Raw genomic sequence first — 13,920 nt, 5'->3', positions numbered from 1 at the left:
ACCTCCTCCTATATGCCAGTGACCTCTGGGATGGACTACAGTAGCTAGCTGTCTGCCACCTGCATACTCCATCACGAGGCAGATATTTTCAGTTGTTTCAATAATGTGAGAGAGTTAGATCACACTTGGGTGTTCCATAGTCTTCATTAGATCCACTTAGAATATAATGAAGAACAAAGTTCTTTTCTACTTTTCGTAAGATTTTCATGGCTACCTCTGTACCCATGAGGATATGCAAGGTCAGATTCACCTAAGGAAAGTTTCCCTATTTGATGTCCTTTAGGGGCCTATATAACATGTGAGGGTTCCTCAATGTAGAAGCTGGTTGAAAGGCCCTGCCATACTCTTACAACCTCACTACTCTGACTATTCTCACTATACAGCCTCAAAAGCAACACCAACTAAGGATTCTAGCTAAAACAAACAAACAAACCCCCAAATCAAAAACCAATATGAAGATCAAAACCAAACCACTAAGTGAGCTAACTATCTGTGAGTCTGACAGGTCACCAAACAAAAGCTCCCTGTACTTATGGACAAAAATCAGTCACGCCAGAGCCTATATAGGTGTTGTTTGAAATTCCCTTACATTAATTCCTTGTGAGGTCAAAGAAGCAAATGGTCCAGTCACAACTTGGTGTAACCCACAGTGGTTGTCTTACTTTTTGGTCTCTGGGACCATTTTCACTTTAATAATAAGAAAAGGACCCTGGAAGCTTTTTCACTGCAGTGTGTTATAGAGAATGACATATACTTGCTTAGAAATTAAAACCTGTGGCATGCTTCAATGATCTTTTCAAGCCCAAAAATCTATAATAATTTTTGGCTTTTAAAGACCTCATCTTTTAAAAAAAATTTTTTTAGTTGTCAATCGACCTTTATTTTATTGATTTATATGTGGTGATGAGAATCGAACCCAGTGCCTCACACATGGGAGACAAGCACTCTACCACTGAGCCACAACCCCAGCCCCCAAGACCTCATCTTATCTCTACTCAATGTATTCAATTCCTTTTCCTTTCAACTCAAAATGATCAGTGTCAACTCTGATCAGAAGAAAGTGTGGCCTGTGTCCCTGGGACAACTGTTGGTGCTCTCTATATTTTCTTTTTCTTGTTATAGTAGTCTATGTCCTGTATTTTATTTATTTATATGTGGTGAATCAAAGCGAGTACCTCACACATGCTAGGCAAGTGCTCTACCACTGAGCCACAAACCCAGCTTCTACATTTTCTATTATTAAAAAATAAGTGAGAGTGCCACTGTGCACTCTCTACCATGATGTCCTGCCTTGCCAGAGTCCCAAATCAATGAGTCCAAGCGGCCATGGGCTAAAGCCTCTGAAATTGTGAAACAATTCAGTTGACTAACACAGAAGATTGGTACCAGAAACGGAATTGTTACTGTGACTATATCTGACCATGTGATTCAGAAACCTTTAGAACTGGTTTGCAGGAAAAGTTTGGAGAATCAGGCTATAAGTCGGGCATAGAATGTTGTATGTGGAACTTGATAGGTGACTCTGGTGGTAATTTATAAAACCAGAATGCTGATAGGAATGCAAAAGTAAAGACTGTGCCGATGAGGTTTCCAAAGGAAATGAGGACTCTATTGGGAATTGGGATTAGAGACCATTACATTCTAGCAAAGAACTTACCTATGTTTTATGCACGCCCTGAGACTTTGTGTGAGGCTGAGTTTAAAGGTGACCGAATAATCTGGTAGAAGAAATTTCAAGACTGCCGACCAGTAATGGGCAGCTGAACTTAAGATGACTCTTGTGAATTTGCAGGGACACCAAATAAAACACAGACACAATTTACCTTTACACAAGCTTCAGGATGGCTTCCCCGCTCTCGGCCTCAGGCTCCCCAAAAGGAAGGGCAAGAGAAAGTCATGAGAGGCTGACAAGAGAGAGAAAACATGTTCGGAAGTGAGCTTTTATTGGGGTGACTCTTGTTCTTATAAAGTTCTATCCAAAAAAGGGCAGGTGAGTGTTACTCAACCCTAGGGGCACACCCCACAAAGACCCCTTACTTTCCAAGCTAGACCCCGCCCAAGCCACAGTGCATGCAGTGGTTGGTCAGAATCTTGAGGCATCAGGACTGGAAGGTGTGGTCATTCACTGTGGCTCCCCACATAAGACAGCACAGCATTCAGGATCTGCAATGGCTACTGATGGCTAATTGAGCCAGATTTACAGTGAGAATGGGAAGCAAAAAGAAGAGCAGAAAGATTTTTAAAATTTGCAGTTTGGGACCAAGGAGGATGTGGTTGCTGAAGAGATTAGTACCATTAAAAAGAAGCCAAGTGCTTTGTATCATGGCTGTGGGATTAGGCCTTGAGGACTTCTAAGGAATTGGCCATACTCCCACCCATCCCAGGATCAAGAGTGTAAAAATTGTAAACTAATTTGAAAGAATTTTGCTTTGAGAAGAGAGCCATAGGGCTCCTTGCTGGCACAGGGCTGCCTAGGAAATTGTTTCCCATGGTTCAGTTGCCAGGCACTCAAGAGCCATTATACTCACATTTCAAGGGGGCCTGTCCATTCTTCCTGTTGGTGGTGAACCCTGGCATCTTGTACATGGTGCTCGTTTTGTAGCTGTACAGAAAGCAAGAGGTACAGGGTGATGGAGGCTTCCACCAAGATTTCAAAGGAGGGCTGGGGATGTGGCTCAAGCAGTAGCACGTCCGTCTGGAATGCGGGTGGCCCGGGTTCGATCCTCAGCACCACAAAAATATTAAAAATTCTCTCTCTCTCTCTCTCTCTCTTTCTTTAAAAAAAATATATATATATATATATTTTTTTTTTTCAAGGGAAAGCATGGGAGGCCACGCACAGTACATGGCAGAGTCAGAATCATTGTAGGCATCCCCTAAGGATCAGATGCAAAAAGCTGTGAGTGAAGTGAAATCTACCACTCCAGGAGCTTTCTACTTTAGACATGATTGGGGAATGACCTAATGACCCATGACCTGCTGTCTATAAGCTGGGAACCTAAGAATGCTGGTGATGTCCTTCTAGTCCAAACCTGAAAGATGTTGCAGCTACCTTGGACCAGCATGCAGAATGTGGGCCATGGGGCCACAGGGCCACAGGCAGAAGTGAATCAGAAAGAAGAAATGTTTTATGAAGAGTGACAACTGGCTTTGCCCCAAGTCAACTACCTTACTCTCTACAGTTTTTTTTTTGTTTGTTTGTTTTGGTGGTGCTGGGGATTGAACCCAGGGCCTTGTGCATGTGAGGCAGGCACTCTACCAACTGAGCTACATCTCCAACCCTACCTTACTCTCTAAATCTCAATTTTAAGGATCCCAATTGTTAACCACTAGCCTTTTTTTTTTTTCAGCTTATTGTAGTGTCCCTAACCTAAGTAAGACTTCCAAATCATTAATCCTTTTTAAGTCTAACATTTTCTATTTTCCTGCTTCTGCCATTATCAACTCATCCTGACCAACATTTTTTATTTGTTGATGGACATTTATATTATATGCAGTGCTAAGAGTCAAACCCAGTGCCTCATACATGCTAGTGGTAGAGCCTCATACATGCTAGTGGTAGAACCTCATATATGCTAGTGGTAGAGCGCTCTACCACTGAGCTATACCCCCAGCCCCCGATCAACATTTTGGTAAGTATCTTCAACTCTCTTAACTCAATGCCTCTCCTCTTTCTTTGTTGGAGTAACCTCAACCTTTCTTGGATTAAATCCTGCTTCAATTGAATTTTTTCTTACTTGCATCTGAACAGCAAATATTGCTGTACAAAAGTCATGAAATGGATTGACTGGTTTAATTCAAAAGACTTTAGTCCTCATAGGAGCTCTCAACACTATTTGGCAAAGTCATTCCATTCTCTGGATTAACCATTCTTACCTTTAATTCTCTCCTCAAATTTCTCACATCCCTTTCCTCCACTTCCTTGTGACCTTGCCACATATTTAAGAAAATTAAAACCAACTGTTGAGAGTGCTTCAACCTCCAGAACTGTCAAATTTCTCTCATTTTCTCTTGCATCTTTTCTTCTTTTTTTCCAGTTGAAGATTTGTACTATCATAAGTAAGTTCTACCATTTGTATTCAGGGTCCTTCCCATTTTAAAGACTTGCTTCTTTTAGTACCCTTTCCATGCATTACACCAAACTTGACCAGACATTTTGACAATAGGGCTAGAATAACAATGCTTAAAAACTCTCATTTCTTTGTGAAATGTTCTGAATTAAGGGGGGGGGGGAAGCTATGTATTTTATAATATTCATCCAATAAAAAATTGATTTCTTATGTTAAAACAAGTATTAAAAATCCTTAAAATACCTACAATATCAAGGCTCCAAACCCCAAGAATCAATGGAAAGATATTTTTATGCTAAAACAGAACTAAGGGCTGGGGTTGTGTCTCAATGGTGGAGCACTTGCCTAACATGTGTGGGGCCCTGGGTTCGATCCTCAGCATCACAAAAAAATAAATGAAACAAAACTAAAAAAAAAAAAAAAAATTTTTGCTCCAATTATTTTGTCAGAAAACTTTTTCATAGCTTTCTTAATCATTTGGATAACTGCCTCCATTTCTCGTGTTATTAATATACAGCTGACTTTTTTTTCATGGGATTGACTGTGAACTTTAGGGTGTCACTTCAAAAAGAAGTCACTTCAAATAGAAGATCAGTTTACATTTAAAATGATGTCAAAAATTGAAAAGCCAAAATCCTTAAAAAATGTTTACTTCCCTGAAGCCATTTCTGGGAATTTGTTCCAAGGAAATAATCAAAAGTAGAGTTTGTTTATATTTATTGTTTTATTATTTATAATGGTGAAAAATAAAAACTGAAATCTACAATAAGGAACTGGCTAAGTAATTTATGAAATATCTATGATATTATGGTCATAAAAACCCATATATTTCATGGTCATTAAAATCATGTTCTTGATGTTTAAGAATATGAGGAAGGACTGGGGGGGTAGAGGTCAGTTAGTAGAGTGCTTCCTTGCATGCACAAGTCCTGGGTTCAATCCCCAGCACCTCAAGAAAAGAAAAAAAAAAAAAAAAAAGTGAGAGAATGTTCACAGTAACATTCGTAAAAAGTAGAAAAAATGGAGTACTATGTAGAAGGAGATTGCAGTTCTATAAAGAATATAGATGTAACAGTGTGTGTGGAGATGTGCATATTTAAAAATCTATTCAAAGAAAAACATACTAACCTCATATGGACCAAAATGTTTGTAGTAGTTCCCATGGGTAGTGGGGCATGGGTGATTTCTCCAAGATTTTTATAATAAACACATATGAATTTAAACCACAAATATTTTTCTTTTTAAATTAATGTGAGAAGTCAAGCAATCACTTGGTTTATCAGAATTAGAATATTTCAATTTTGCCTATTCCCAAACTCCATTTCATCAACTTATCCAGATCTACTTTAGGTAACTGATTTCAAATAATGGCAGAAGAGAACAGTTATTTATCAGGTGACATACACAGCTCAGACAATTGTGTACTAGTGAATTAATCCCCTTTTAAGAATAAATAATATCTTTTTTTTTTTTTTTTTTTGTGATGCTGGGGATAAACAATAAACAATAATGGTTGTGGTAGAGCACTTGCCTCCATGTGTGAGGCACTGGGTTTGATTCTCAGCACCACATACAGATAAATAAATAAAGGCCCATCAACAACAACAACAAAAAAAAAAATTTAAAAAATACTCTGGAAAATTTTTAGTGAAATGGAACAAAGTCAGAATTTGGATTCAGATATGGATTTGTGTATTCTAGATCCTCTTTCCACACATCAACCCTATATAAAGATCAAGTTAAAATGAAGTGTTGGGTTTAGGTTAATTAAAAGTTACAGCAAGTCAGTCAATGGACCATTCTAAGAAACCATGTATGTTCACCTTTGGGAAAGAAGATGGGAACTGTGAAGTGAAAGTTTCACAGTGCATATAATAGTATTAATAACAATGTGTATATAAACTGCTTTATAGCTTAGAAAACATTTTGATGTATCATCAAAATTGTGAATTATAGCTCTGCATTATCCTCAAAATAAAATCTAAATTAGAATGTAAAAGGTCCTGTGTCATCTGTCTTGTTTACCTCTCCAGTTTGTTTTTTTTTTTTTTTCCTTCTCTGGCCATACTGAAGAACTAAATGGTCTCCAAGGAAGCTGCATTAGCTCTGGAGGCTAGAAGTACAAGGTTAAGGTGCTAAACCTTGCCTTGTATATGAATGACTTCTTGTTCTGTTCTTGCGTGGCCTTTCCTCTGAGATATGTATCCTTAATGTTTGTAGGTCCAAATTTAATCTTTAAAGGATGACACCAGTCAGACTGGATTAGGAGCCACTCTAATGGCTTAATTTTCCCTTAATCATCTATTTAAAGGCTGTCTCCCAATATATTCACATTTCAATGTACTGGGGATTAGGGCTTCAACAGCAGACTTTGGGAGGACAATTTAGCTCATTAACAGAAGCTATCTTCTTTCTTCCTCCTGGAACCTTTGTAAATACAGCATATTTCTGTAACAGTACTTCTTTGATCTTCAGTTGTAAGAAGCATGTTGTTTCATTTGTATAAAATCACATTTTTGTGATATAGACACAGCGGGTTGTATCACATTGTTACCAGCTCATATAACAAACTGCTGAGTTAATCTCCCAGTTTTCAGCACCCCATACCATTTGGTTTATGCTACTTTTGTGGCACAAAACATATTATAGTATTGGGAGGGGGGCTTAAAAATATATGTCTCCTGATGCTCAAAAAAGAAGAAAAAAAAATTTACTCAATGTAAATTTTACTGTCACCCTCATCTACAACACCAGGTTCATCTTAATTGGGGAGGTCTCATAAATATCTGTTGAAATGGACCTATTTTCAATTTGAACAGGAGAGGGAAAAACAAACTACATCAAATGAAAATACAATGTCTAGCTATATGGCTACATTAGGTTGAATCATTAGAACTTATTATTCGCTATTTTCAAAATATTGAGCAGTAAAACTCAGGGGCTTTTATAGAAATATCCAATAAAAACCTAAAAATATTTCTCATAGCCTGTTATTCTTTTATGTGTGTGTGTGTGTGTGTGTGTGTGTGCAACAAATATTTTATACATTATCTTTAAGGCACTATTTAGTATAAAGAGATTAACAGTCAAAAGTGGTATAAGACTTGTTACGACTCACTTGAAATTGATGAAAATGTATTCCTGCAGCTTCTAAGACATTCTTTCAATAGTTCCCCACTCCCCCACCTTTTTAAAATCAAACATTTAGAGGGCTATCTGGAGTCAGTTAGCTGATTGCAATCTTGGGTGACCCTTGGCAGATCACTAAAACCTGTGTGCCACAGCCTCATGTTATACTGGTCACACGTTGTACGGTTTTCACAGTGCCTGTGGCACCCAGTAAGGGCTAAAACTTGTAAATCATAATATTCAAAACAGTACTCTATTGTACTTGCTTTTAAAAGGCAAATGGCCTAAAATCATTTTCGGAAAAGCAGCCAGCACAGTATATTGCATATATGCTACAAAGGACCGCAGTGGGCTGATACGCTCAGTGATGCAGAGGTAACCCTTCCACTCTTAGGCTTAATTCTCGGTAATAACAAAAAACTCACTGTACAAGACCAGACAGTACAAACACCATCCTTAAGGCTTTTTACTATATGGTAAGCTTTATCTTTCTGCATACTAAAGGTTACTACGATAACTTTTAACCGAGGAAGACTTTTGTTTTTTAACACTAAAATCATTTTCGAAAAATGGCGGGAACGCATCGAAGATTGTACAAACGGATAATTTCAGAAAGAAATTATAAAAAAAAAAAAAAAGCCATGACCCCGACGTGATTCGAACACGCAGCCTTCTGATCTGGAGTCAGACGCGCTACCGTTGCGCCACGAGGTCCTGCTGGGCTATGGCTCGCGCGGTTTCTTAGGACTCCGATAACATGGCGCTTCTTCCGGCTGAACCCCGCCTTTTCTTGTTTTCCTTCCACTCGGTATCTGTCGGAGCTGGAGACCGATTCCTTCAGAGCTCAACTGTCCCCGACAACTAGCTCTCTACCTAGACTGAGACATAGCCAGCGGGGAACCGCGCTAGGGTTACCCGGTTAAGCGGGCCCCCAGGGTCAGGAGAAAACGGTCCTTCCTCTTCTTTATCGAGCCATTTCCGTTCTTGTGTGCCCCGCCCCCGCCCGTTAGGGGCGGAGACGCCTCCCTTCCTCTCCCCTCCCCCACGGATGGCGCGTGAGTTCGTGACCCTGAGTTGCAAAGCGACGGGGAGCCACTGCGCACGCGCGGACCGGTGCCAACTGGCGCCCAGGGCGAGCTAGGGGCCCGCCAGAATCTCTGCGCCTGCCTTTCCGTCTTTGTCAACATTGTAGTGTTTCCGCTCAGGTCAGCTTTCATTCCACACTGTGCCTTAAGCGTAAAGGTGATCATTTTGAAAATACATGGTTGTGCACTTAGAAAGGATGTCTCGACATCTTATGTTTGACAAGAATGTCATGAGGGTTAAATTTATAAAAGTAATATCGGGATATTAAAAAAGTGAGAGAACCTCCCCGTCGGGGAATTGAACCCCGGTCTCCCGCGTGACAGGCGGGGATACTAACCACTATACTAACGAGGAGCCATGCACGGTCCCTTGCTCAGGTATTTCTTCAAGGAGTGCTCAGGTCCCCTTCCTGGGTTCTGTTTCTCTTTGGTGTGCCGCCAGGAAGTGTAAAAAAACCACCTTCCTGGAGTAGCTGCTCTGATTATCTTCCCTGGCAGTCTTAGACACTTTTTCTTTGGGGGCGGAAGGGATAAGTGGTAAAGGATGAGTGAAACAAAAATGCTTCCAATTTCAGTGGTGGTGAATTGTGTAAAAATAGCTTCCCGGGGTTCTTTATGCTTTCCAAGTGATTTAGGTGGTTGGCATGAGTTTTTGGTTGGATTTAATCAGGACCGAGGAAGGGTATGTGACTTGAAACAGAATTTTCACCCTCACAAATTTTAATTTTCATTCAGAAGTTGAAGTTCAAGGGTACCCAACGGTTGTCAGATGTCTGCTGCAGTCAGAGTCGCCCCACAGCCTGGGGCCTCTCAGACAATTCTGTGCTTTCACGACACAAAAGGGCTCTGGCTTTGACCAGCTGCAGCCGTATGAAATTTTATCACCCGCCTGTTCCTGATACAATTTGTCTACAAATTCTAGGTAGTGTCTTCGATTTGCTTAGAATGACATAAAGCATATGTAAATGACCAAGTAATACACTTAAATTTAAAATTCAAAATAAGGATGTGTTACTGTTTAAACAAAAAAGTCAGGAAAGTACATTAGCAGGATTATTTGTGCCATCCTAAATCTTTCCATAAACAGGAGCAAGCCATTTTCCCAGTGGGACAAAGAGGGCCTCTCATGTCATCTTTTGACTGTCTCTAAATTAGTGTGTTTAGAGTCACTGATAAACTGCGTGATTGAAAAGATTCAGTATAGAACTTAAACTCACATGTTTTAAGAAATCCCTTTCTTGGCCGGCCAGGTGGAGCACACCAGTAATTCCAGGGCTTGAGAGGCTGAGGCAGGAGGATTGCGAGTTCAAAGCCAGCCTCAGCAAATAACTCAGTGAGACCCTGTCTCTAAATAAAATACAAAATAGGGCTGGGGATGTGGCTCAGGGTTGAGCACCCCTGAGTTCAATCCCCGGCACACACAGAACCCCCCCACCCCCAGGGAAAAAAAAAAAAAAAGAAGCCCCTTTCTTGCTGTGTACTAAAAATTAATGTATTTTTATAGATCGTAAATTACATGATATTTTTCATCTGATGAAAAGGATAATTTGTCTAATGCAAATATCAACCAATGGCAATTTCTGCAGTGTGTTTTGGCATGTATTATTTTTTTCACTCCTAAATATACCGGAAGCCTCAAAAACTAAAAATAAAACCCCTCTTTATCCTTGTGACTCCTTCCACTTCTTACCCTCAAATAACTCTTTGCCAAAAGCCACTGTGATAATAATGGCGGCATCCTCTTTTGTGATTAAGATCCAAAGGATTTGTCCCAGGTCCCTCCTTTGACAGAGCCATAGCATCTTGAGAACTCAAGGTCTCCTGGAATCACATGTTTGTCCCCTGTTCTTCATATGATTGAAGAGGCGTAATCTTTGTACCTTCCAGGAGAGACCACCCACTGAAGCTCTGGTAAAGCTATGCTGATGTTGAGACACATGTTGTTACTGCTCTTTTTGCCTCCCTGGGGAAACTAAGAAGTTGCCTGAGTCAGCGCAGATCAGAGAGCAGGGAACTTAGCACCTGTTGTCCATCTTCCTAAAATGGAAAGGAAAAGAGAGGGTAATTAACCTGAACAGGGTAACGGAGTTCAGAGATTTCTCACTGTCAGCGCTGGAGAACATAAAGGTTAAGAATGTGACTGGCAGCACAGAGGGCACCGAACACCCTGGAGAGAAATCTCTCTAGATTGCATGATGGCAATCAATATTATTGAGAAGTTCAAGTCTTGCTCTGCTTACGTAACTGTTTGGGTAGCTTGCTAAACAATTCATTTCATCTTCTAACAGCCCCATGAGGCCAATAGGGTAAGTATTTTTATTTTACAGGTAGATGTTTTATCGGTCCCTAAATAGAATTTTGTAAGGGTCACACAAGTAGAAGTGGTGAGAGGCCAGGAATCATCCAAGCTTTGATAGTATTCCGCTGCTATTTTCACCCTGTTGCAAATTTCCTTATACATGAGTATTAACAAACAAATACACGCCATGCAGAGAAAACTTTATAACTAGTGTAAGCACGTGTTCTGCTTGTTCCTATACTACTATTGAGTAATCTCAAATTACTTAACAGACACTTTGTAGTTACTCATTCACTTAACAACCCATGATATGTGCCAGACATTGTTTCAGATGTATGGTAAGATTTTTAGCAAATAAATCTTGTTCAGGTGGAGCTTATGTTCTATTGAAGGAAAAAAGACAGTGAATAATGAGTATAATAAATAAAAGTAAGAGCAAAAATATTAGAAAAGAGAATAGGGTATTTGGAGAATGATCAGTTAAATAAGATGTTCAATATAGGCCTTATTAAGAAGCTAACATTTGCGCTGGAGTTGTGGCTCAGTGTTAGAGCGCTTGCCTAGCAAATGCGAGGCATTGGATTCGATCCTCAGCACCACATAAAAATAAACAAATAAAATAAAGGCATGCTGTCCATCTACAACTATAATTTTTTTTTTTTTAAAGCTAACATTTGACCAAACTTGAAGGAAGGAAGTGACAATGGTTATGTAACTCTGAGAGGCCTGGGGGCCTCAAAAGTGACTGTAAAGATAGTCTGATATTTGTTTGTTTTATTTTTAGTACTGGGGATTGAACCTGGGGCACTTAACTACTGAGCTACATCTCTGGTCCTTTTTATTTTTCATTTTGAGACAGAGTTGCTAAATTGCTTAGGTCCTAAGCTAAATTGCTGAGGTTGCTTTTGAACTTGCGATCCTCCTGCCTCAGACTCCCAAACTGCTGGAATTACAAGTGTGTGCCACCACACTCAGCCTGATGTATATTTTAAAGGGACGTTGGCTACATGGTTGGCAGTAGACTGTAGGAAGAAAAAACAGAAGCAGGGAGACTAATGGAGTCTATTGTAATAATCCACATAGAGGATGAAGATCTCAGACTAGATGAGAGTCATAGAGAAGGTGAGCAGTGCTGATATATTTTCAAGTTAGAATCAACAGAATTTCTTTTCTTTCTTTTTTCTTTTTTTCCTTTTTTATATTGGTTCTTTGTAGTTATACATAACATTTGGATTCATTTTGACATAATTATAAAAGCACGGAATATAATTTGCTCTAGTAAAGTCCCTATTATTTCCCCTTTCCTTCCCCTCCTCCATTCCCCTGTTCCCTGCCCTCTACTGATCTTTCTGCTATTTACTTACATATAATTAAATTAATGACTTGTGGATATACATAATGGTGAGATTCACTGTGGTGTTTTCATATATGTACACAGGAAAGTTAGGTCAGCCTCATTCCACTGTTCTTCTCATATCTGTTCCCTCCTTCCTTCCTGTCAATCCCCTTCCTCTTCTTTCTTCTACTTTGGTAGAATCCCCTTTACCCCTTGATTTCTTTTTCTTTTGTCTCTTTTTCCTATTTTGGACTACCTTCTGCACATAAGAGAAAACATTTGATGTTTGACTTTCTGGGTCTTACTTATTTCACTTAGTATGATAGTCTCCTGTTTCATCAATTTATTAGTAATTGTCATAATTTCATTCTTCTTTATGGCTAGTAATACTTCATTGTGTGTGTGTGTGTGTGTGTGTGTATGTGTATTTTTTTCCTTAACCATTCATTTGTTGAAGAGCACCTAAATTGGTTCTATAGCTTGGCCCATGTGAATTGTGCTGCTATAAATATTGATGTGGCTGTATCTCTACAAGATGCTGATTTTAGATCTTTCCGGTATGTACTGAAGATTGGTGTGGCTGGGTCACAGAGTGTTCCATTCTTAGTTTTTTGAGAAACCTCATATTGCTTTTCAGAGTGGTTGCATTAATTTGCAGCTCCACCAATAACATATGAGTGTGCTTCCCCCCTATATACTTGCCAACATTTATCACTATTTGTACTTTTGATAAATGCCATTCTAACTGGAATGAGATGAATTCTCACTTGATTTGCCTTTCCCTAATTGCTAGAGTTGATAGAAATTTTTTTCATATATTTGTTGGCCATTTGTATTTCATCCTTTGAGAAGTGTCTGTTTAGTTCTTTTGCCCATTTATTAATTGGGCTATTTATTTTTGAGTGTTAAGTGTTTTGAGTTCTTTATAGATTCTGGATATTAATGCCCTATCTGAGGAGCAGGTGGCAAAGATCTCCCATTCTGTGGGATCTGCTCTTCTTTCCTTTGCTGTGCAGAAGCTTTTTAATTAGAGGTTGATGTTGTCTCAATTATTGTTTCTTGGTTTTATTTCTGTGCTTTAGGAGTCTTGTTAAAGAGGTTAATTTATGAGCCAATATGTTGGAGTGTTGGGCCTACATTTTCTTCTAGCACTTGCAGAGTTTCTGGTCTAATTTGTAAGTCTGATCCACTTTGAGTTGACTTTTGTGCAGGGTGAAAGATAGGGGTCACATTTCATTCTTCTACCTATGGATGTCCAGTTTTCTCAGCACCATTCCAATAGAATTTCTTGATCAAGTAAATTTGAGGTATGAGAATGAAAGAGGAATCAAAGATGACTCTAAAATTTTGTAGCATGAGCAAGTGGAAAGATGGAGTTGCCATCACTGAGCTGGAGAAGGATGATATGCGACTTTACAGGGAACTATTCATTTTGATGTTGCATATGAAGAGCATACTAAGGTTCAAATTTGGAAACTTCATCCCTGATGTAAAGGTTTTGAGAAGTAGGGCATTTAAGAGATGATTAAGTCATGAAGGCTGGATGGATTTATGCTATTATTGAAAAATTTGGGTTAGTTGTCTTAGAAGTGGGTTCCTTTTTTAAATTTTTATTATTAGTTGTTCAAAACATTACATAGTTTTTTTTCAGTGAATTTGTTCATATTTTAATTTTTTAGTCATTACATAGTTCTTGACATATCATATTTCATACATTTGATTCAAGTGGGTTATGAACTCCCATTTTTACCCTGAGAAGTGGGTTCCTGATGGAAGGATAAGTTTCACTCTTTTATTTCCCATCGTGCATGGGTTTGTGCTGTTTTACCCCTTGCCTTCCACCATGGGATGATGTGGCATCCTTTTTTTTTTTTAATATATAATATATATATATATATATATATATATATATATATATATATATATATATATTATTATTATTTTTTTTTTTAGTTTTTTTCGGCGGACACAACATCTTTGTGTTTGTATGTGGTGCTGAGG

At 38.9% G+C, this 13,920-nt stretch overlaps 3 non-coding genes across 3 annotated transcripts; all 3 read right to left on the bottom strand.

The window, feature by feature from the left end:
- Window positions 1–3,204: 3,204 nt before the first annotated feature.
- Trnav-cac (transfer RNA valine (anticodon CAC)) lies at window positions 3,205–3,277 on the bottom strand. Its single transcript has one exon. It is a non-coding gene; the product is annotated as a tRNA-Val (tRNA).
- Window positions 3,278–7,841: 4,564 nt separating this feature from the next.
- Trnaw-cca (transfer RNA tryptophan (anticodon CCA)) lies at window positions 7,842–7,913 on the bottom strand. Its single transcript has one exon. It is a non-coding gene; the product is annotated as a tRNA-Trp (tRNA).
- Window positions 7,914–8,567: 654 nt separating this feature from the next.
- Window positions 8,568–8,639, bottom strand: Trnad-guc (transfer RNA aspartic acid (anticodon GUC)). Its single transcript has one exon. It is a non-coding gene; the product is annotated as a tRNA-Asp (tRNA).
- Between the last annotated feature and the right edge of the window lie 5,281 nt (window positions 8,640–13,920).

The sequence above is a fragment of the Callospermophilus lateralis genome, chromosome 4, assembly GCF_048772815.1.
Source record: "Callospermophilus lateralis isolate mCalLat2 chromosome 4, mCalLat2.hap1, whole genome shotgun sequence".
Lineage (NCBI taxonomy): Eukaryota > Metazoa > Chordata > Mammalia > Rodentia > Sciuridae > Callospermophilus > Callospermophilus lateralis.
This window is presented reverse-complemented; position numbering and strand designations above follow the sequence as displayed.